Here is a 22,837-nt window from a genome sequence, read left to right as displayed (position 1 = left end):
ACTCGCCCAGATAGATTTGAAAATGGCGTTTTCGTCTAAAAACGCTCGGCGTCCACACCAGCGTTTTCAGTCGTTTTCACAGAGTTGTGCGTCCACATTAAAACGGCCAAAAACGCTTACGCATGCGTGAGACACAAGAAGATTCGTCTGCCGCTTATTTCCGGCTCTTTGAAACATGGCGGCAGAATGTGGAGGAAGTTTTTTAAATGGACTCACAATGAGGTGGAGTTGTTGCTGCGAGTAACACAAAAGTACAAAGTTGCAAAAACGAGAGTTAAAGAATTTGAAGAAAAGCTCTCAGGAGCGCGTACAGACTGATGTTAGTCTCTAATAGGGCCGTCAGACAAAACAGCTGCTGTGTAACGCCCTCCGCTATCTTAGTTTAACTGGTCACATGATTACGACAAACATGCGTCATCGTTTTAGAAACTCTGTTTTCGTCGTCCACACTGCCACATCTATGCGTTTGTGAGAGCGTTTTCAAAACGCTGCGTTTTCCATGAGTGAAAACGGCGTCTCCGTGTGGACGGGAGGCCAAAACGGAGAGAAAACGATGTGTTTTCAAACATGAGTGGACGTGGCCTGAATCTCAGTATCAGGATCTGTGTTGTTTTCAAGACGCTCGTTTAGCTCGAGCAGAGTAGAAGGAGGATTATTAACCAAAGCGTCGACCTTCAGGTCGGCCCCGGGTCGGCCCCGGGTCGGCCTCTTTCCCACGTGGTTATAATGGTTAAAGTTAAAGCAGTTAAAGTTGAACACCTTGGTGTGGAGGGCTGAACATTAACCGGTTCCTCGTCAGTGGTCTGCACGCCTCTGAGGTGGAACATGGCGCTCGTAGCTCTGCATGCAGGGAGGCGGGGCCAGGTGCCGTCCATCAGCGAGCTGCTGGAAGCTTAATCATCCCGTTTGTTTGTTCGTATGTGCCTGCAGACGACTGCCGCTCTGCAGACTGTTGTTCGTGCTTAAACATGTGCAAGCTGGACAGAACGTGACCGCTCACTGGTGTTTGGGGACGGGGAACATAAAAATAGTGCATTACTTAAAATATTCCATTCATTGTCTGCAGAGGTGGCGCGGGAATCGAACCGTTACCCTCTGCAGCGGTGAGCCGCGTGTTGTTTAGTCAGTGTTGGAAAATGAAGCTGGTGTGCGGTGCTTCTGGAGCTTCCTCGGACTCGCGTTGTGGGCGGAGCAAAGAGGAATCAATCACCAGGTCTTCTACAGGCTTGTGAAACGTCGTCGGGCCAAGAGGATCAAACTCTGATTGCAGGCGGGGACGAAAGCTTCCGGCGTCACGTCATGAACGCAGAAGAAGAAGTAACATGTTTCCCCAAAACTCCAGCAGCTAAAACCGTGTTTGGCTGTTGTTTGTTTTTTAATAAATAATGAAAAACGTGCAGAACCGTTGGACACCCAAAGATCTGCAGAACAAAAAACTCGGGATGTTTCCCCTTTAAACAAAGCTCCGTCCCATCTTCAGATAATCAAATAATCTCTGTAATTATTGAATTAATCCTCACTAATTATTCAGAGCTCCTTTATTTTCAATTGTAATAAATCCAAAAAGCATTTTGTCTATAAAATATCACAATAAATTGCAGCATTATGACTGTTATCCTCCTTATGAGGCGTCTTCCAGCAAATGTTTGTCTTTTTATTACCTGGTAAACAAGTGAAAAAAGAGAAAGCGGTGAGTGTTGGCTGGGCTGATCACCTGTGGGACGTGTTCCTCGTTCAGCTGTGGTGTTCTTTTGATTTATTTGCATTTTGTTGCGTCTTTGCTGCCAGTTTGCAGGAGGCCAACTGGCACCCAACATGCTGCTCCCCCCCTTTTATTTCCCAGACGAGTTTTGGCCTAAATTGCTGGGAATTAGAAATGAATCCTAGATGATGATAATAATGGTGATAATATTGATAACAGCAGTAAATCTGGTGAGGATAGGTCTGTGCCTCTTAGATTAATTCAGCCCTTTTTATTTGAAGTTGGTAAGACAGCAGAGCTCAGCCTGCTCTGTGTTGGTGTTTAATGTGGAAGCTCTCAGCGTAATAAGATTATTATTTACATATCATAACTCAGCCCCTCTTATCCCATTAAATAACAGCAGAAACACTTCACTCGAGCGGCGCAGCTGTTTCTTTTACACGCCGTCCTGCAGGATGATAAAAAGAAAGTTCCAGTTTTGGAGACGTTTGCACTGATTGGATTTGCTCCTCAGGAATCACAGGAATCTGGATCCTGTGGGATTTGGTGTAAATGGGAAATGGTTTACAGCTGCAGCACCGTGAGACCAAAGCTCTCCTTTGAAGACTTTTATTGAGAAATCTGCAAATCGGGAGCCCCGAACTTGCTCTGAGCTACACCCGACCAATCAGAGCAACTCAGGTGGGAGGAGTGGGACAAAATGTCTGTATTGAGTCGAGGTGGACGCTACGTGTAAAATTTCTATAATATTTCTGCTTAAATGGCTCAACGTGAAACCATTTTGGGGAATCGTAAAGTTTCCCGATGGAAACGCCTGCAGTCATGGCGAGGAGCTGCTGAACGATGTGATTGGATGTTGATGCACTACTTGGTCCGTATCTCAGCCCGGAGGTGTGACGGTGTGAACTAGGGCTGCACGATTAATCGTTAGAAAATCGTGATCTCGATTCATACTTATGTGCGATCTCATTTCCAAATGACAACAATTTAAAAAAAAAAAAGAAAAAAAATTCGACGATTGTACCGCATTTTGATCCGGGACGTAATCTGCATGAAAACAAGCGCTCACTCTTCCTGCTCAACAAATGACGAGGGCGGAGCCTTATACCACGTGATACAGAAGCTGGCTGCTAAAATTAGCAGGAAAAACAACGGAGAGCACGTCAGGGATGACGAGAAAGTGACAGGAGAAAATCCGTCCCGGTCAACCACCCAAACATCAATAACGGGAACCTTATACAGCGCTTCCCTATACCCGTCGAACTCCCGCAGGCACAAAGAAATTACGGAGGCTATCACTTATCACCTGACCAAAGATATGGCTCCATCAACACTGTGCAAAACGAGGGATTTAGGAAAACGATCAACACCCTAGACAAACGCTACACAGTGCCGTCCCACAACTATTTTTCTATTGTTGCACTACCTGCTCTATACACGCAGTGTCGAGCAACGGTGGAGACGGAAGTTCAAGCAGTACAACATTTTGCGGCAACGACAAAACGTGAGACATTTGTTGTTTTTATGTTTATTTGTTGTTTTTATGTTCAGTCTCAACTGTTACGAAGTTGATGTGCAGTTAATAAGTGCAATAAATATTTATACTGGAAAAGAAAATCGTGAGAGAATCGTGATCTCAATTCTAAGCAAAAAATCGTGATTCTCATTTTATGCAAAATCGTGCAGCCCTACTGTGAACCGCCGCAGCTCTGCTGGCGCGATTCTCTTTAGATTTAAAAAAGCAGGTTAAAAAAATGCTTATTGCGACGCCAGGCTCAGGCCCAGAGTGGGGTATTTGAAGCCCCTCCCACAGACCAGAGACGCGCATGTTGGTTTAATTAGCTGTAGGTGTGAATGATGGTAAATGGTCTGTATTTATATAGCGCTTTACTAGTCCCTAAGGACCCCAAAGCGCTTTACACATCCAGTCATCCACACATTCACGCACTGGTGATGGCAGCTACATTGTAGCCACAGCCACCCTGGGGCGCACTGACAGAGGCGAGGCTGCCGGACACTGGCGCCACCGGGCCCTCTGACCACCACCAGTAGGCAACAGGTGAAGTGTCTTGCCCAAGGACACAACGACCGAGACTGTCCAAGCCGGGGCTCGAACCGGCAACCTTCCGATTACAAGGCGAACTCCCAACTTTTGAGCCACGATCGCCCCATAATGGTCTGTGTTAGACTGTGATAGGCTCCACCCCCCTGCGACCCTGATAATGAGAAGCTGGAAGGATAAAACAAAATAAAGTGTTGTTAAAGCAGTTTAAGGTTTTTCATGTTCTTTTTCTTTGGATAGTTTTTTTCTCCAACAAATATGTTTTGAAATAGTCTCCGTGTTTAAGCAGCCGGCGGTCCTAAAACGACTCTCAGCAGAAGCAGCAGGGAAAAAGCGATGATTGCTCCATGATGATGTGCCCCGACTGCAGACTCTTAAGAGCTGGTGATGCATCCATCCAGCCTGCACTGTCTTTTAAAACCTGATTGGTACAGCTACTTTACTTTTGCCCTCTGATGTACCCCAGCATCAGGAGAGTCTTCAGAATAGACATTACTCACACTTAACTCTCAACAAACGCCGCTGCCGAGGCCGCCATCGCACCGAAACGCGCTCAACGCGATACTCCCCGACGGAGGCTTATTCGTCTCACATGAAAGAATCCATTTCAGACGCAGCGATGAAGACGTTCCTCCACTCAGCAAACTGTCCCATCTACACTTTTGGAAGGAAAGTTGTTGCAAAGATGAAAATAATATCAGGGGATTCAGAGTCGGAAAAACGACGCCGCGATCGATGAGAGTGCACCTGAGCTGCAGGATCCCCGATAAGATCCGTCCGTCAACAGAAACGGATTGAATGCGAGCGGGATCGAAGAATCTACAGAAACAGGAAGGGAACGTGCGCGCTGAAAAGCTTCAGGAAGTAAAGCAAACAGGTCCTGGTATGCCCCGTACGTGTGGAAACATACAAATGAAGAATGTGGAGTGTGTGTGCGAGTGTGAGAGAGCGAATGAGGCCAGAGTTTCCTTTCAGCGACGAGATGTTGAGCTGCAATGAGTCTGAAATTAGAACCAATTCAGATCACTATTAACTGCAGGTTTTCATTCCTCGACTTCCCTTGAGCAAAGTGCTGAACTCTCAAATGACTGAAGCTGCTTACGCCAGATGACTGTGGCCTTCAGCGGGCTCAGTGCCGTAATACTCACATTTTCATTTTTCTTGGCTTAAATTGGCGTTTGTGAGCGAGGCTTGTGAACAGTACCAGGGCTGCTCCTTAAAGCGTGAGTGATTCTTTTGTGATGCGTACTGAACCTCAGCTTTAGCTGAGCTTCAATCGACTGAATCGTGTCAGAAAACGGGTTCTGATTCTCGTACTCGGGACTTTTCAGACTCTACGTGGCTGCTGAGCCTCAAAGGTGACGCCGCTTTAAACTGCCGGCTTGTTTCTGCCTGTTGGCGTCGTCTCTGGGGCTAAATGCTCCTTTAGTTTAAAAAGCAATCTTAGGTCATCCCTCAGTTTTGGGGTCATGGTTAGAGAGGCGAGGCTGAGATGGTTTGGACACGTGGAGAGGAGGGAAAGAGGAAGACCTCAGAGGAGCTGGATGTGCTGAAGGAGGACGTGTGTGCACATTTACTGCACACAATCCTTATCATCATTTTAAAAGCACAAACAAGAAACATTCACCTTCAAAATAAGAGTTTCTTAAAGCTTAAACCTTTTACTGTGAAGGCAGCTGTTTTCCGTTTCCACATTAAGCTTCCAGAGAAACCACAGCAAGGTCAAACCTGGACCGCTTTGACTGGTGTCGCCTCATGTTTAACCCCTTAAAGCCGGTCAGAGCAGCACGCTCTGTTTTGCGTAACTATTTTTAAATCCCGGTAGCTCTGCAACCACGTGAGCTAGCGCAATAATTTTTTTGCATATGAAACCGGAGGAGTTGTACTTACATCTTATGCCATCAGCTTGTCCTCGGTCACAGTTTCCTTCCACATATAGCTTTGCAAAAACTGCATAAAAAGCACTTGCAGCAACAAAAACATAATATTCCAGAAACACGCTTTGCTGATCCGATCAGCTGTTTGTAACACTTCCTACATTGAAATAGACGTCAGCACGAACTATCGCATGTCCGCCATGACCTGCCCGAAACCGGAAGTGACGTCATTTTCGCGGAAATGTCGTTTTTTTTACCATCAGGGCCTCATGAGCCTATACTGGTGTTTTTAAAAGTTATGTTTGACTTTATGACTTTCTGTGTGGTTTCTGGGATGCTTAGGACTCATATTGCACTGCTGGAAATAGTTTATTTTGATGCATATGCTGCTTTTTTGCAAATTTGCATTATAATATTTATTTTCGTTTTTCCTGCAGTGTATAAAAACTGGTGTATTTCAAAAATAAAACTATGAAGACACTCAAAATAAATTTCCTGTGGTGGGAAACTATTTTGTGCAACTTTTTTGTATTTACAGTTTTGAGGGATAAGCCTCTTAAATTTCTCTAACTAGAAATATATGTTAAAAAACAAAAACGATTTTCAATGTTTTTTAGTTTATTGCACTTTTTTGCAATTTATGTAATTACTATGCACTTAATGCAGACATATTATTAAAATCTGGGCTATAATGGTTGTATTGATGTATAGCAACTTGAAATGCTCCCAAAAATGGCTCCACAGCATGTAAACATATAATATAAGCTCTGGCGGACTTGGTTCTATGGTAGGTCTTAAAGGGTTAAATATTGTTCTTTATCAAAATAAAAGAAAACCTGACCAGCGCCGACCAGCTGAAGGACTGTGATTGGCTGTGATTGGCTCTTTACCTTTGATAAACAGTAAAAACTCAAAACGATCCATCTTACGGCTTTGAAGGACACGCTCTTATTATGAAAGGTCAGCATTATCGTGGGTTCACCACAGTCACGTCTCCTCATCTGACACGAGAAAACGTGAACACGCTCACTCCAGTTTCAGCGTCACTCCGCTGACTTCCTGTCAACGTCAGAATTCATTTAAACATTTTATTGATCGTTTTTCGTTCACACGTCTGTCCGAGCATCGAGCGCTGCTCATCCGATGACCGTCGGTATTCCAGGATCCTGTGGAATTGATCCGTATTGGAACCGTGTGAGCTGTGTCTACATTCAAGCCTGATGAATCTTTGTGTTGTTTCATTGGTCGACTCTGCGTGACCGAGGCCTCAGAGGGAAGCTCAGACGTTACCCTCTGAGGCGAGCTGAGACTCCGACGCTGTCCTGATAGCCTGACCCTTGACCCGGTGGGTAATCAGAGGTTACCAGAGTAACCAGGTATCCTTCCTCCTCCTGACAACAGAAAGTCTACTTGTGAAATCAATCGTCCGTCCTGAACTGTAAAATCTGCAAAGTCATTTTTCTTTTTCAAACCATAGCCGAGTCTTTTTGCTTCGCCGTTTTTGAAAGCAGCAGGACAGAGCTTTTTCTCCTTCCTGGTTGCCACCCTGCAGAGTCGCGCTGTTTGCAGGTCAGTGTACTGCAGGTATTTGTCATAGTGACCTCTTTCTCCGTCTGCAGAGCGGCTGTTACAGAAATCTGAACAGACAGTCTCTGGGTTTGTGCAGAGAGCCGAGCTCCCGCTGTTTGCTACCTAACATTCACATTAATATCTCACACCGAGCCCGTGCACGCTCCGAGTGTGCGTTTCTGAGTAAAGAGCCATTAAAGTGCTCAGGTTTTACTCCACGCCACCTCTCTGTCACTCCTGCCAGTCAAAGGAAGCGAAGGGGCTTCAAAATAAGAGCGAGCAGGGCTGGCTCGTCTTTTGTCAGGCGGCGCGGGTCTAAAGACAAACATCCCAAATGTAATTGCTTAAAAAGACATTTTTAGCAGTTTGCGTGTCGTCTTCTTGAGATTCATCAAACGGCATCTGAAGAACTGTTGAATTTAGTCTAATGGGGTTTGAAAGCGTCTGTGCCTCACAGGCTGCTTTTCCTCGATTCTGCTTCATTAGACGGCGTATATCCAGTGGAAAACTCGCAGGGAAGACGGGAGAGGAAGCCAAATGTAAACTTGGACAGAAAGCCCGTCCAACACAAACAAAAGTGGCATTTTGTACCTTTGCTGTCCTTTGTTCCCGGCCTCGTGTGGCATGTGTGCTGTTGTCAGTCTGTATACAGACACACAGGGAGGTATAAACTTGGGCACAGAGCAAGTCAAACTCTGGTTCTCAGTTTCCTACTTCAGCTTTTAATGTGGTTAAAAATTCCACGATTTGGTGACGTGCAGACAAGGCGTAAACCACAGGGACTATTTATAGGCTCGGGCAGCAGTGCAGGGCTTGCACCATCCTGCCATTTCTCCGCCTGACTCATCACCACGACAGGAAATGAACTTCTGTCTTTCTTCGCCGGTCACAGCAGCAGATGGTTTTCCAAATCCATCAGCCACTCCTTGCTCTTTTACTAGCCAAATTAATTTCATTTAAATCTTTTTTTTTTTTCCAAATGGCGTGCAGGCCCCTGAGTGGCTGGTTTGTTGCCAAACTGCCAGAATCACCAGCGGAGCAGAGAAATCTACCAGATGTAATCAAACCGAGCCAGTTTGGCTGGTAGGAACATCACTTCCTGCTCGGCGCGAGTCTCTCATTTGCATTGAAACCCAAATTACCGAGTACACCTTCGGTTAACCTCTTCCACCCCGGAGGTCCCCGGAAGAGTCTGTTATAATTCACCGAGGAGGCTGGCGTGATTTTAAAATGGAGTCCGGGTTTAGTAATCTTATTGTTCGCTCGCTTGTTGTGTTAAGGCTGTTATTCTCTGGCTCATGTAAAGTAAGGTTGTCAATATTTGATCGGGTTTTGGAGATTTTTGGTGGAAAGTCGAAGACTTGAGGGGCAAAACTTCTGCTATTGGGCGCCATTTGTTTGATGCATAATTGTAAATACAAATTTTATAGGGGGTTTGTGAAGAGGTGTCCTCAGGTTTAGTCTTTCCTTCAGACTGTAGAGAAAAGGGTTGTGTTTCTCTTACTTTAGCCTCCGAATTATAACAACCAAATCCACTAAAACCAACAAGAAACCAAACCAACTGCTGGACTGCCTTAAAGTTCTTGAAGGTAAACATGTTTCCTGGTTTCTGAATCTCAGGTGTGTCTTTGTCCCCTCGTCCCCATCCGGCCACCGCAGAGGAGCCTGGCTCTGCTGGAGCTTTCTTCCTGTTAACCCTTTAAAGCCGGTCGGAGCAGCACGCTCTGTTTTGCGTAACTATTTTTAAATCCCGGTAGCTCTGCAACCACGTGAGCTAGCGCAATAATTTTTTTTGCATATGAAACCGGAGGAGTTGTACTTACATCTTATGCCATCAGCTTGTCCTCGGTCACAGTTTCCTTCCACATATAACTTTGCAAAAACTGCATAAAAAGCACTTGCAGCAACAAAAACATAATATTCCAGAAACACGCTTTGCCGATCCGATCAGCTGTTCATAACACTTCCTACGTCCATCAGCGCGAACTATCGCATGTCCGCCATGTCCTGCCCGAAACCGGAAGTGACGTCATTTTGCAGAAATGTAGTTTTTTACCATCAGGGCCTCATGAGCCTATACTGGTGTTTTTAAAAGTTATCTTTGACTTTATGACTTTCTGTGTGGTTTCTGGGATGCTTAGGACTCATATTGCACTGCTGGAAATAGTTTATTTTGATGCATATGCTGCTTTTTTGCAAATTTGCATTATAATATTTATTTTCGTTTTTCCTGCAGTGTATAAAAATTGGTGTATTTCAAAAATAAAACTATGAAGACACTCAAAATAAATTTCCTGTGGTGGGAAACTATTTTGTGCAACTTTTTTGTATTTACAGTTTTGAGGGATAAGCCTCTTAAATTTCTCTAACTAGAAATATATGTTAAAAAACAAAAACGATTTTCAATTTTTTTGTAGTTTATTGCACTTTTTTGCAATTTATGTAATTACTATGCACTTAATGGAGACATATTATTAAAATTTGGGCTATAATGGTTGTATTGATGTATATCAACTTGAAATGCTCCCAAAAATGGCTCCACAGCATGTAAACATATAATATAAGCTCTGGCAGACTTGGTTCTATGGTAGGTCTTAAAGGGTTAAAAGGGAGTTTTTCCTTCCCACCGTCACCATGTTCTTGCTCATAGGGGTCATATGATTGTTGGGGGTTTCTCCGTGTTATCGTTGGGTCTCTGCAGTATGAGGGACCTTGATGTGACTGTTGTTATTTGGTGCATTACAGGTAACGTTGGAAAAACATGAACAAATTGTGTTTGGATGTAAAAGAGACTCGTTTCTTTCTAATTGTAATTTGGACAAAAACAATTTAAATGAAACTGAAGGAAACTGTTGGTGGGATTTTCATTACGTTCTGATTTCATTTAACCCAAAAAATTATTTAAACGCTAATCAGTAAAAATAATAAACGCTAAAATATGAAGTGAACTAGTCGACGGCCCGAAAGAACAGCAATTTTTATTATCAGTTAATAATTTGAGCTCTTTTTAGAGCCAAACTTATTTCCTCTCAGTCCCCTAGAATTGGAAATCTTTAACCTTTCCTGACACTTTGTGGATAAAACGCTGCAGAGAAATGGTAAGTTGTGCTCATTTGAAGTGTTACCCCGACACGTGCAGTGATCGGCATGTGTAAGAACGAAACGAGCGGCCTCATGCTGCATCCTCCCGGTACGTGCGGGCCGGTGTGTCTTCATCTGCCCAAAATATGTGCGATGAGCTCAAACTGGCTCAAATCAAAGCGATCGCTTAGCCGTTCACAGCCTGACTGGAAACTGGGTGTTGAATTAGTGCAGAAAATAAAGATGAAGTGAAGGTCTGACCGAGGCCTGTTAAACCTGACTTTTCTTTCATCAGCGCTCGCCACTCCGCCACCTGTCTCCTCCAAACCGAAATGACCTTCCCACTCCAGAGCGCAGTCACTTTCCTCTGAGTGTCGGAGGTTGAAAACTCATCTGTTCGAGAAGTACCTCGCGTCCTCGTCTTGTTCCTCCTCAATCATCCACCCGTCTCCAGTTTCCTCCTCCTTCTTTCCACCAGCCTGAAGTAAAAATAAAATCCTTCCTCTCCTCAGCTCCGCCGTTTCCAATTTTCTTTCCATTTCTCTCGCTCTTCCAAGATCGTTTAATAAGGCAGACTTTAACCTTCGACCTCTCTGTCCTGGATCTAAGGCTCTGCGACGTGTCCGATGGTTACATAGGCAGCGTTTAGCCGCATTCGGGGACTGAATGTTCTCGTTCCCCTTTCTTTAATGATACGAGCTGAATACCCTTCATGTTTCTTAGAGAACACGTTCTTTCCAGCGTGAATCAGAAACACTGATTTTCTTTATTGAACCTACATGAAATGCATTAATGTATTAGAGTCAGAGTTAACCTGAGCAGTTGTGCTGTGTGAAAGTGACTGTTTTTTGATTGCTGAGACTCTTGAGAACAAATCACACAGCGAGCATCAGGTGAGCTGCAGGGGGAAACTAGCAGACTTCAAACAAAGTCAAACATTTGGTGTTTCAGGGTCTGTTTATAATGTTCGTCTGAGTTTTAAGGCTGGTGAAAAATGTTAATAAGGGTGGACGTTAGGACTCGGGTCGCACAGACCCGCAGAGCGGTCAGCAACTTCCTGTCGCTAGGGAAAAATGCGTATCCCTCATGTGATTTGTGAGTGGTTGCTGGCTGTTGCTAGGGGAAGCTGGTAAAATAAAACCTTGTCGTGCTTTGGTTGCTAGCAGGTTGCTGACTGGTCTGCAAACATTTGCCAGCTAGTTGCAGTTAAGCTGGGAAAACACAAACTGGAATCACACATGCTTCTCACGGTTTAACTGCGACCCGCTGAGCAGTTAGTCAACATCTTCAAACTCAAACAGCCTTCTGCCACGTCTGGCAACCGCTGAAGGAATAAACAGTTGCCTTTGGCAACCTGTTGTCGAGCAGTTGGTGACCTTTATTTAACCAAGTCGCTGGGTGGGCTGAGAAAAGGCAAAGCGTGTTCAGGACACGGGTAGAGCTAGAACGGTGTCTCAGATCAGCGACTGGATAAACGCTGCCCCCGGTGGTGAAGGTTTCTCTTACGTTTGCAGGGCTGCCTTCTTTTAATGGCCGATAAAAAGCTGAATACCGAAAGTTTGGACGTGAGGAAAAGTGAGATTTTGTTGGATTTGTTTGATTTTTATAAAGGTGGACGTTTCAGCTGCATTAATGAGTAAAGCTCGGGCCTGCTGAGCAGCCTGTGATTGTAATCTGAGTACTTCCTCTGGACCTCGCGGAGCTGAAACGCATTCTCATCGTCCTGTAATAGTTTTGCCAAGGTTGATTTTGGTCGTCTGTTCTTCTCCGCATTGATTTCTGCTCGGCTGCCTCCTCCTGAGGTTTGCAGACATGCATGTTCGTGCTAACGGCGCTCCCCGCTCCTCCTCCCGAGTTTCCCACAGTTCCCTGCTTCACCTATTGAACCCTGCCACCAGCCCAGGAATGGAGCAGGGGGAACGGCAGGAATGTGGCTCCCACTTTGAGCCAAAAACACAAAACAAGAAGGGCAGAGCTCAAACGCCCCGCCTCCTGGGAGCCCCAGATGCCTTTCCATTGGCTCTCCACTGTAGGCTGACCACCTATCCTCGGCCCTCATTGGTTGCTTTTGCATCCTCACTCCCTGCTGCTCTCCAGCCTATCAGAGCGCACTCATGCTGTTAAACTGTGTGTGTGTGTGTGCCATCACTGTGATCCTTACCGACAGCACCGAGTTGAGTGTTGCCTGATTTTTAACATCATTGTGTGATAATTATCCTGTAGCTCAGGACATTGTTCTGTATTAGCGCCGGTTAGCGTCTGTGCAGCCATATTAAAGCTGACACACACACACACACACACACACACACACACACACACACACACACACACACACACACACACAAACGCTGTAATAAACAAAGAAATATTAAAGCATAGGAGGTGAGAAGCGAGGTTACTGTGAGGCTTGTGCAGCGTCGTGTGCAGCGCGACATCGAAACCAGGCCGAACGTACGGCTATAGGCCAAGTTTTCACGCTGCTATTATTAGCCTGCACTTCATCCTACAGGGGAAGATGATAAAGATAAGTTGGGTCAGTCGGCTGTGTCATCTGGGACCTCGGCTGATTTTCCTTTTTTTAATGTCACAATGCAGAGACTCAGAGGTTTGCAAAGGGAGAAGCAGCAAGGAAGCAACATGAGAGGAGGTCAGAGGTCAGCAGTTTCCTCTGTTTGCAAAGGCAGGACAGGCTTCTCTGATTTAAATAGATGTTCTACATGAAAACAGACACTGTAGCAGTTAAAGAACTAAAGAACAGTTAAAGAAAGATTATATCGACCTATCAGACGCGTCGGTCGAGGCTCTGTAAAGAAAACGGTTCCAAATGAAACAACAAGTTTGTGGATTTATTTTGGTCGCAGCATCATGATTGAGAGAGAGAGAGAGAGAGAGAGAGAGAGAGATTGCTGCTGAGGTTTTCAAACACGCTTTCGGTGCTTCGAGCACCTCCCCATCAAGGCGAGTGCCATTTAGATCCATTATATTCAAAAGAGAGCAGCTCGTGTCTCTAAATGTGTAACTCGCACCAAAACAGCCTCGGTGGGTAAGATGACAGCCCGAGGAACACGTGCAGGTGTGATGTGGTTAACAGAAGCAGCTTTTTAATGGTAAACACGACCTGCTCTGCTGTTTCTTATATACAGCGAGGATGTCGGAGAAGTTTAATGTTTTCATCTCCTTCTGTATAATCTGCGAGTCTCTGAGCTCCTGTACTGAATCGTTAACATGCAAGATGATTCCAGTTCAGGTCAGTTGAATTTTTGTGGCACCAAATCACAACAACAGCCCCCTCACACCGTTTTGTGTTGTAATACAGAAAAGCCCCAACAGTCAGACGACTGCCTGCAGGCTCTCGGCGACAGTAGGAAGGAAAATCTCGGCCATCTCAATCGCACACTCAGCCCAGCTGCAACACACCAGGTTAAACAAAAGTTGCACAACCTGCAAAAACTCTATCTAGGAGCTAAGGTGCTGACATGGTGTCAACAACTGTTGCACGTCGCTGCTCACACGGCACCGCATGGCGCATTTAAAATGGTCCTAAAGTCTGTTAGCAGCTTAGACTTCAGATTGTTCCAAACACTCGATGTCATCGAGAGGGGATGTCCCTAATATGGTCATCTGAGGCAAAAACCCCGCCCACCTGAATGATTGTTGTTCAAACATTGTGTTTTTAGGTATCAACCAATCAAAAGATGTTTTCTCAAAGGGGGAGGAGCTAAAGTTACTGGGACTCATTCTGCTGAAACTCCATTTGAGCAGAATGAGTCCATTAGTTTTTCTAAGTTGCACTTTTATCTTTTATTTTTTTATTTAACTTTTTATCAACCAATCAAAAGATGTTTTCTCAAAGGGGGAGGAGCTAAAGTTACTGGGACTGGCTGTCTTTAAGATGAAGACCTTTGACTTGTGCAAAGCTTCTGTAGTCCAAGGATGAAAAATGGAGTTTGAGCAGAATGAGTCCATTAGTTTTTCTAAGTTGCACTTTTATCTTTTATTTTTTTACTTAATTTTTATTTTTATCAACCAATCAAGAGATGTTTTCTCAAAGGGGGAGGAGCTAAAGTTACTGGGACTTGTTGTCTTTAAGATGAAGACCTTTGACTTGTGCAAAGCTTCTGTAGTCCAAGGATGAAAAATGGAGTTTGAGCAGAATGAGTCCATTAGTTTTTCTAAGTTGCACTTTTATCTTTTTATTTAACTTTTATTTTTATCAACCAATCAAAAGATGTTTTCTCAAAGGGGGAGGAGCTAAAGTTACTGGGACTGGCTCTCTTTAAGATGAAGACCTTTGACTTGTGCAAAGCTTCTGTAGTCCAAGGATGAAAACTGGAGTTTGAGCAGATTGAGTCCATTAGTTTTTCTAAGTTGCACTTTTGTCTTTTATTTTTTTATTTAACTTTTTATCAACCAATCAAAAGATGTTTTCTCAAAGGGGGAGGAGCTATAGTTACTGGGACTCATGCTGAGTCCATTAGTTTTTCTAAGTTGCACTTTTATCAGCTCATTCGTGTCCACCAGTGGAAAAAACCTCATTTCTGTCCTCATTATTGTGGCTGCAGTCCACAGTTAAGAGGACAGATGCCTGAAGTTGATGTGTGGGTGAATGCTTTTCCCTCTAAACATGAGTTCTGCAGGTTTGCAGCTAGCCGCCTTCATTTAAAGTGCTTGAAGCGGTCATGAACAAGCTGTCGTGGTACTGTGGGAACTTTCTTTCTCATAAACGGGAGAACCATCTGTACCGAAGGCGCTCGCGCTTTTGGAGCCGACTCCTCCACAGCCAGCAGCTTTCAGCCATGTGTGTCGCTGCTGTCGTAAAGTAAACACGCTGCACTGATGTTCATATCGTGTTGTAGCACATTCAGTACGAGGGGACGCGCCCGTGTTTGCATCAAGTCAAAGTAGGAAAAATGGCAAATTTGTGCATTTTAAGCGGCATAAAAATGTACAGGAAGCCCAACATGGGACATTTTTGGAGGGCAGGGAAAACATCTGCAAAAACTCTGAGCACATCTGGAGCCAAATATATGTAGAAAACCTCCACAGATATTCAGCCAACTATCAAGTGAAGCCAGCAAAGTCTTGCATTTTAAGTCAACCCTTAAAAACAAACAGGGGACTTTAGAAAACATCTGCAAGCCTGATTTTAATTAGCGAGGTACAGATCAGCGTGTTTTTGGATGCATTATTAACAAACGCTGCGATAGACGGAGCGCCTCACGTTCAAGCTGCTCTTTCTGCCTTTAAACCAAAAACAATGAGTGCAGCTGAATAACAAAGACGCCGCAGATTTCATTACTGATCTGGACGGCGGTGAAATCCCCCTCGAGTTATTGGTGAGGGGGAAGCAGGAATCTCGTGTTGCTGAGGACTCAATATGTCAGGATGACCGGTGCTCGACCGAGCTAATAACAGGACGGGACAATGAGGCGACGAGCTGAATGTAGGGAAAAAAGAGGCTTCCCCACCTACCGAGAAAGTAATAAAAACAGACACAACAGCTGTGACGGATCTGGAAACGCACACACAGTAAAAACATCTAATAAGGTTTCATTGATTATATTATGTCTGTGCAAGTGTGCAAAAGGCTTAGCAGCACACGCACACAACGTGCGGTATTGAAGTGTGCGCACGGCTGCAGGAATCCTGCTTTAATTGTGCAGCGACAGTAAAAAGTTGAGCAGACCCGTCAGCGTCGAGCTTTTCCTTCACGTCTCCAGAATAAGTGGAAGAGGAGCGAGGTGTAATAACAGCAGCTTTAGAGCCGGCCAGTGTAAACCGAGCTGACTTTTAAAGCCTCTATTTGTTTATCTTTGGGCAAACGGCCAAATCGGCCAATTCGGCACGCTGAATTAGCTGTTAGCATTTCCTCTTTGCAGCGTTCCCATAAATGTACAGACGGCTATCCGCAGATTTATTATGGGGGTCGCAGTTAGAAAAAGCCTTCTTTTGTGTGTGATTTCTGAGTGGAGAGGTCACGTGTGCTCCTTGGCGTCCTCGTGAAGCCAGACGTGGTCATCTGAAGTCTGAAGATGTTCCTCCCAGCAGCTCAGCCATCATTTATTACAGTTTATGGCTGCTGGAGGCTAATCCCTAAAGCCTGATTGGAGGATTTCACTGATGTGAGGAGCTTTGGGTTCCCTCTGTGAGACTTACAGCATGTTTCTTGATTGAAACAAGGTTTGTTTGGTTCATTAGTGGGTTTGATCACAGAGAGATTTGTCAAACATGCACCACAGACTCATCGTCCTACTGTACGCGCTGTGATCTTGTTTGGTCGCTTTCCAGCGGCCGGCGCTCAACCAGGACGAATGAAAATTCATCAGAACCTGAGATATCATCTTCCTTGTGAGAACCTGATGTCTGCTCTCCACAGAGCTGTGGTTTGGTTTGGTGTGCTCTGCAGCTCGTGGATAATAGCCTGCAGCGCAGATGAGCAGCAACAGGGGGGATAAATAAGTAAGCACACTCCGTTTTAACTCTGCACCACCAGATTATTTCACTTTTCAAACAAGCGGTTCACTAAAACCTGCGCTTCAAAAGGAGTGCAGCGCTCTGACGTGCAAATCAAAATGTCAGTTTATCAGGTTCATCCGCGAAAACCCAGTAAATGATAAATGTGGCCCACATCTGGCCAGATGTCAGGCGTGCAGTGACAGTGAGGCCACATCTGGCCCACCCAACACTGGCTAGAGTAACAGGTCTGATTGAGTGATGGGTCCAAGTCACGGTCAGCATGCAGGAGGTCGTCAGGGGGAGGAGTCTGCAGCCGTGTGTCATGGATGGGCCTCTGCAGAGCCTCAGAGAGCAGAAGAAAAGGCAGAAACATCCAAAGAAGAGCTTCAGGAAGTCTGGAGAAATATTCCTGAAGATCCTCACAGAGCTGACGGAGAACTCATTAAGAATGAGGGGTGACTCAGGACTTTTGCACAGTGCTGATGCAGGGTTGGGCTGTTTATGGTTTAATACAAGTTTCAGCATTTATTCTGCGATGATGGGGGTCAGCCTGCCCTGCGTGCCCCCGTCGGTGGTGGGTATGCAGGGTAGAGGTCACGAATGCGAGCGTTTCCTCTGGAGGATGGCTCGGCTCAAAGATGGATGAGGACTTCAGATATCTGGCGGATTCTTGGAGAAGCTTTCCCGCCACACAGGAAGCCTCCCGGGTGCTGTAGGTTTTCTGGGCACACCCAACTGGGAAGAGACCCTGAGGTAGACCCGGAGCCCAGCGGTGAGATTATGTATCTCATCTGTCCCGGGAATGCCTGGAGATGTCCTCCCCAGCAGGAGCTGGGAAGTGTTTGGAATACCCTGCTTAGCTGCTGCTGGTGTGACGGGATAAGTGGAAGATGATGGATGGAAACATGGTGTAATTTTCTGGTGATGCTTCTTCTTTTTGGGAAACGGCAAACACGAAAAACAAGAAGAGAAGCCGCTCTGTCAACATGATGGATGCACGAATGCAGAATGTGCAGCAGGAAATTTGTTAGCTCTTTAACACAGCCTGTGTGTCTAACGCCGACACGAACCCCCATCTTTAAAAACACATAAATCGAACCCACGTATCAGGCTTTTGTTTGGCAGCGGTTCGACTTTAAACGGGAATCTTTTATTTCTGACTAAATCTGTGTTTGTTGAGTAACCCTGCTGGGATTTTCCTTTTCTCCACCTCTGAGGACAAACTGTACGTCGGCCTCACAGTGGGAGCTTGATCTAAATACTCGTGGGCTCAGGACAAACTGTTCCACAGGTCGCCGCCACAGATTCCAGCACGCCGGCCGTTCTTTCAGCGATTAACGCGGCCGTGGCAAGGTTCACGCTCCGGCTCAGGTTTGCTAATGAGCGAACAAACAGCCTCTAATAGGGCTGCGAATGCATAAACACGCTAATGCGGCTGGTAGAAGTCCGACTGGTGCAACGCGGTGGTGCTGCCCAAGCCTGTTACTAACCAATTATAGGACCAGCATGGCAGAGCTGAGGATTGGGTGAGGAGGCGGACGGGAGGGGGAGGTGGGAGAGGAGAGGCTCATGCACATGCTCAGTGTGGCTGTGGCGAAGGGGGTGTGGTGCTACCAAAGTGTGTGTGTGCATGCGAGGGGGGGTGAAGCAGGGAGTGGGTGGGTGTTTGACTCCATTCCTCCTCCTCCGTCCTCGGGGGATCACACGTTGTTTGTACTGTATTTTTGCACCACATGACTTGCAGATTTTTTCTTTTTGAAGATTTTTTTCCTCCCCCCTCCTTCCCCCACCTCCCCCGTCCGTCCCTCCTCCCCTCACTGAGCGAGCGGCGTTCTTGCCAGGCAGGAAAGGCAAAACAGCTGTGCCGGTGCCGAGCAGTTCCCCATTAACCGAGGAATTATGCAAGCAGGAAATTCAAATAAGATGCAGATGAGTGGAGGAGCCAGGCTCCAGCCGAGTACCTCTCCCCCTCACCAGAAGAAACCCGACGAAAGCCTCCAGACTGCAGACTAACCCGACCCCGCAGTCTGCTTCCAAGTCCGGCGACTTGTCACCATTTTAACAGTTTGTTTCCCCACACGCGAGCGGCTCGCGCCACTACAATAAACGCCATTAACGAAGGCGCTGCAAGGAGGCAAAAGAGTGCGGCTGTTTAAATACAGAATGTGTAACGTGTTCACACCATTTAATCATCAACACATTAATCTTGAGACATTAATTAGCTAAAACACACAAAAACCACGAGCAGCGAGACTGTCAGGCGCTCTTTCTCTTTTTTTTAACACCACGATCCATCTGGATGAATCCGCCGGATTACCGGCGAGGCGGAGGAGGGGGGGAGAGAAAAGGAGGGAAGAAAGGGAGGTGTCACTTTTACACGAAGGTTAATGTGGAGATACAGCAGCGAAAGTGAAATGAAGGGGGTGTGTTCGCACACACCAATAGGAGGCGAGGAGCGCGTGACGTATCGGCTTTCACTGCGAGAGCGTACACGCTCGCTGCTCGCCCGGGGAGGGTGCACAGATTAATGTGAATGTTAAAGGCCTTTAAAGAGCGCTTAAAGGAAATGAATGATGAGCCGCTTTCCTGCACACGGCCTTTAAAGGGTGAGACGTGCACGCTGCAGAGGCGCTTTCCCCTCGTCGTTGTTTAACATGAACACATTCAGATCATTTCTGTTATTTAGATGAATCAGATGCAGAGCAGATAATATACGACGCAGATGTCGTGCAGTCACGAGCTGAGCTGCTTCCCATGAAGCTGATAAGATGCACTCATTGTTCAGTTTGTCCAAAGAACAAAACCCTCAGCGTGCTGAGAGGAGAGTCTGTTAGGAGACGCTTCGATTCTGGAGGTGTGGTTTTAGTCCTGCAACTCTGGACCAGCTCTGGATCCTCTCGGGACCAAGGTTATTATCGTTAACGAAAACTAACGAAATAACGAAAACTAGAAGTGAAAAAACATTTTCGTTAACGGAAATAAAAATAAAAACAAAAAAAGGAAAACTAACTAAAACTATAATGAGTGTTCACAAAACTAACTAAAATTAACTGAATTTATAGCAAAAATGTGTTTAGTTTTCATTGATGTGTGCGTGTCATACAGTAGTTAAGGGTGAAAATGAAGTTTAGTTTCCAGATTTTTTTCTTGCTGTGTCTCATTATGCCAGCAGGTGGCAGTACGTTAGTCGAGTCGTCTGTGTCGCTGCTCCGTCCACGCGCAGAATCATGTCAGGAAAAGTCGGGAGCCAGAGTCCAGTTTGGGATTACTTTGAATATGACTGTGTTTTGGATAAAGCAAGTGTCTTGTAGTGGAAACAGACAAATTATGAGGGACATTTCTAAAGGGAAAAAAATCCCACAAACCTTAAAGTGCACTTGAAAAGCTCACACAAGAAGGCTAACCTAGCTTAGCTTGAGAAGGTAAGGGAGCAACTCAACCCTCATCCCCAGAAAACAGAAGCTAACCCCAGGCAAGGCAGCGTGATGCATCCCGAGACAACAGGACGGGGATATCTACACAACTGTGTGAGTCAATTACCTTCAAAAAGTTTATCAATTCACTTGAACCAAAATTACGAACATCCGGTGCTGCGAGAGTTAATAGTGTCATTGGGGCCAAGATATACATTTTATAGTTGCCTGGTATCAATGGTTGTTCATCTGCCTTTATTTATTTATTTATAGAACCCATAGGTGGGAATGTGAGTTGTCTGTCTCTGCGTGTTAGCCCTGCGACAGACAGGCGACCTGTCCAGGGTGCAGTATGGTAGCTGGAATAGCAACATACCCAAGGATGAGCAGAATGACTGATATGATGAAACTGGGATTTTGTTACACTTAATTATTGCAAACACGACTAAAACTATAACTGAAACTAATCAAAACTAAACTGAAACTAAGGATTTTCAAAAAAAATAAAAACTAAACTAAACTAGCAAACAATTGGTAAAAACTAATTAAAACTGATATAAAATTGAAAATCTGAAGTCAAAACTAAATAAAAATAAAAACTAATGAAAATTGCAAAACTATTAAAACCCTGCTCTGGACCAGCTGGGGTGGTGGGACTTTGCTGCATGTGTTTTTTGGATTCTGGGACGTCTGTGGGCATCGACCCTGATGTGGATGTTTGGTCGCAGCGATCGGGCAGTAAGGAAGACTCGTGGGCGTTGGCTCTGCTGACCCTGATGGTGTGTTTACACCTCTGCATTCGTCATGATTAACCTCCGGCTCTCTTCCACTGCGTGTCTTTGTCTCGTCCTCCCCCCACCGGCCACCTGCTGCTCCCTGAGCCTGGAGGTGTCTTTCCGTTAAAAGGGCGTTCTTTCTTCCCACTGTCGCCAAGTGCTTGCTCACAGCAGGTCTTTACCTGTATAAATCAAATTGAATTGATGTGAAGCCGAGGGCTCGGTGTTCTCAGGATCTCAGCTCTTCACAGATGTTTGTCATTTGGCTTCATCCTGCAATGATCTCCAGCTGGGGCAGCTGGGGTGGGAGTTAGCACCTCCGAGTCCAGGGACGAGGTTCTCGAGGGTGGAGCTTCCCGGTCGCTGTGGGGATGTTGTAAACTTCTCAGATGCTCTTTTAGTAAAATCCACAACGAGCCACGTTTTTAAAAATCAGTTAATTCTGTTAAAAAGGCACCGACTCCAAACAAGGGTAGAAATGTAACCCCGTCCAGCTGTTGTGACGGGCGGGTGGGTTTACCTGGACGCACCACAGCTGTTTTTCATAGCAGGCTGTAACATGCTCATCTGTGACACTTGGGGGTCGATGTTTGACCTGAAAGAGTCCCCAACCTGAGCTCCTTGTGTCTTATTGTGCATAAACAGAGCATGTGCATATTAAAGTTCTGCAGAGCAGCAGGGGACTGGATTTGAAGTAAAGCCAGGTTAACAAACGCTGCTTTGGGATATTTCCATCAGCGTCCATAAACAAAGCTAATGAATAGAAATAGAAATAAATATTTGCTTCAGTAAGCTCATTCTCTCCGGCCTAAACCACGTCAAAAAACTCCTGGAGAGCAGAGCAGCTGTGAGAGCTCGGCCTGCTTTTCTCCACACAGCACATCAGCGAGTTTATCTAACGACCTGATGTCAGAGCTGTAATCAAATCAAGACCAGAGTCTGAAGACACAATGTCAGCTGTGCGACATCACACAGGAGAATATGAAGACTCCATAAAGACCGCTGATGAATGGATGTCACTCGGGGTGCGTTTAGCTGCATGTGTTGCTTTTAAACTAATTAAAAAATAACTTTTCGTTATGAAAGACGCGGCTTTGAGAACCAGTGACGGCCGCATCGCTGAGATCTCTTTAGGCGTGTTAAACAAACCTGACCCGAGTCTGCTGCGGGGCGTTTGCAGTTCCTCCGACGAGCTTCCCGGTGTTTGACAGATATGAAGATGAAAGACGGTCTTTGGAGGCGTGTTTCAGGACGAGCTAAAGCAGGAAGCAGTGCAGCGATTTCACTGAGAAACGTTGAGCTTCCTGTCTGTCAGCAGGTCTCGTGTCACCGTCGTTGTGTGGAAATCCCCACAGTGTCACTAATATGCTGTCATTAAGCCAAAAACAAACAGCTCTTCTTCTTTAAAATTTCAGATTTTTGCCACATTTGATGTTTTTAGCTGAGAAAAGTAAAACAAAAGGTGAAGTCAGAGAGCTGTATATCGGAGTTAATTCCCACTAAAAGCAACTGGAGTTTGTTTGCTGGCACGATGAAGCACCGGTCAGACTGGTGAAGAGAGCACCTGTCAGAGCTGCTCGACGTTTCGCCGTGAAAATAAGGCCGTGTGTTAAACATCCTCCTTGCATTCCTGAACATGCTGAGAGTTATTCTGTGCTTCCTGAAACCCTGCTCTGCAAACCGGCCGGTTACTCCGAGGATCGAGTTTAAGCAGCCAAACTTGCAGGAAGCTGCAGTTCCTCTAATGGCCACTTGGTGCTGTTTTACAGCAGGGATTGATGCTGGGGCCTTGGCTTCCTGTTCCTGTTGCCCGTAACCTCCAGAAGTCATCAGGCCATGGTTGTTTAGCCGACAAGTTCCCAGTTTGGGTCTCTACCAACTCCTGAGGAAAAATATCCGGA

General features: G+C 45.6%; 1 protein-coding gene across 4 annotated transcripts in view; it reads left to right on the top strand.

The window, feature by feature from the left end:
- The window catches only part of LOC102785092 (zinc fingers and homeoboxes protein 2-like), a 130,663-nt gene that overhangs the window by 13,733 nt on the left and 94,093 nt on the right, over positions 1-22,837 (top strand). Inside the window, exon 1 of one of the 4 annotated variants that reach the window (XM_087835592.1) lies at positions 6,477-6,986. The exons of the other annotated variants lie outside the window; for them this stretch is intronic. The gene's annotated coding sequence lies outside the window, so the exon portion shown is untranslated. Of the gene's footprint in view, positions 1-6,476; positions 6,987-22,837 lie in introns of those variants that run through there. 4 annotated transcript variants of the gene reach the window in all.

This window comes from Neolamprologus brichardi, chromosome 22 (genome assembly GCF_056152115.1).
Source record: "Neolamprologus brichardi isolate AB-2024 chromosome 22, ASM5615211v1, whole genome shotgun sequence".
NCBI lineage: Eukaryota > Metazoa > Chordata > Actinopteri > Cichliformes > Cichlidae > Neolamprologus > Neolamprologus brichardi.
The sequence above is the reverse complement of the archived record's forward strand: the minus strand, read 5'-3'. Positions and strand labels throughout refer to the sequence as shown.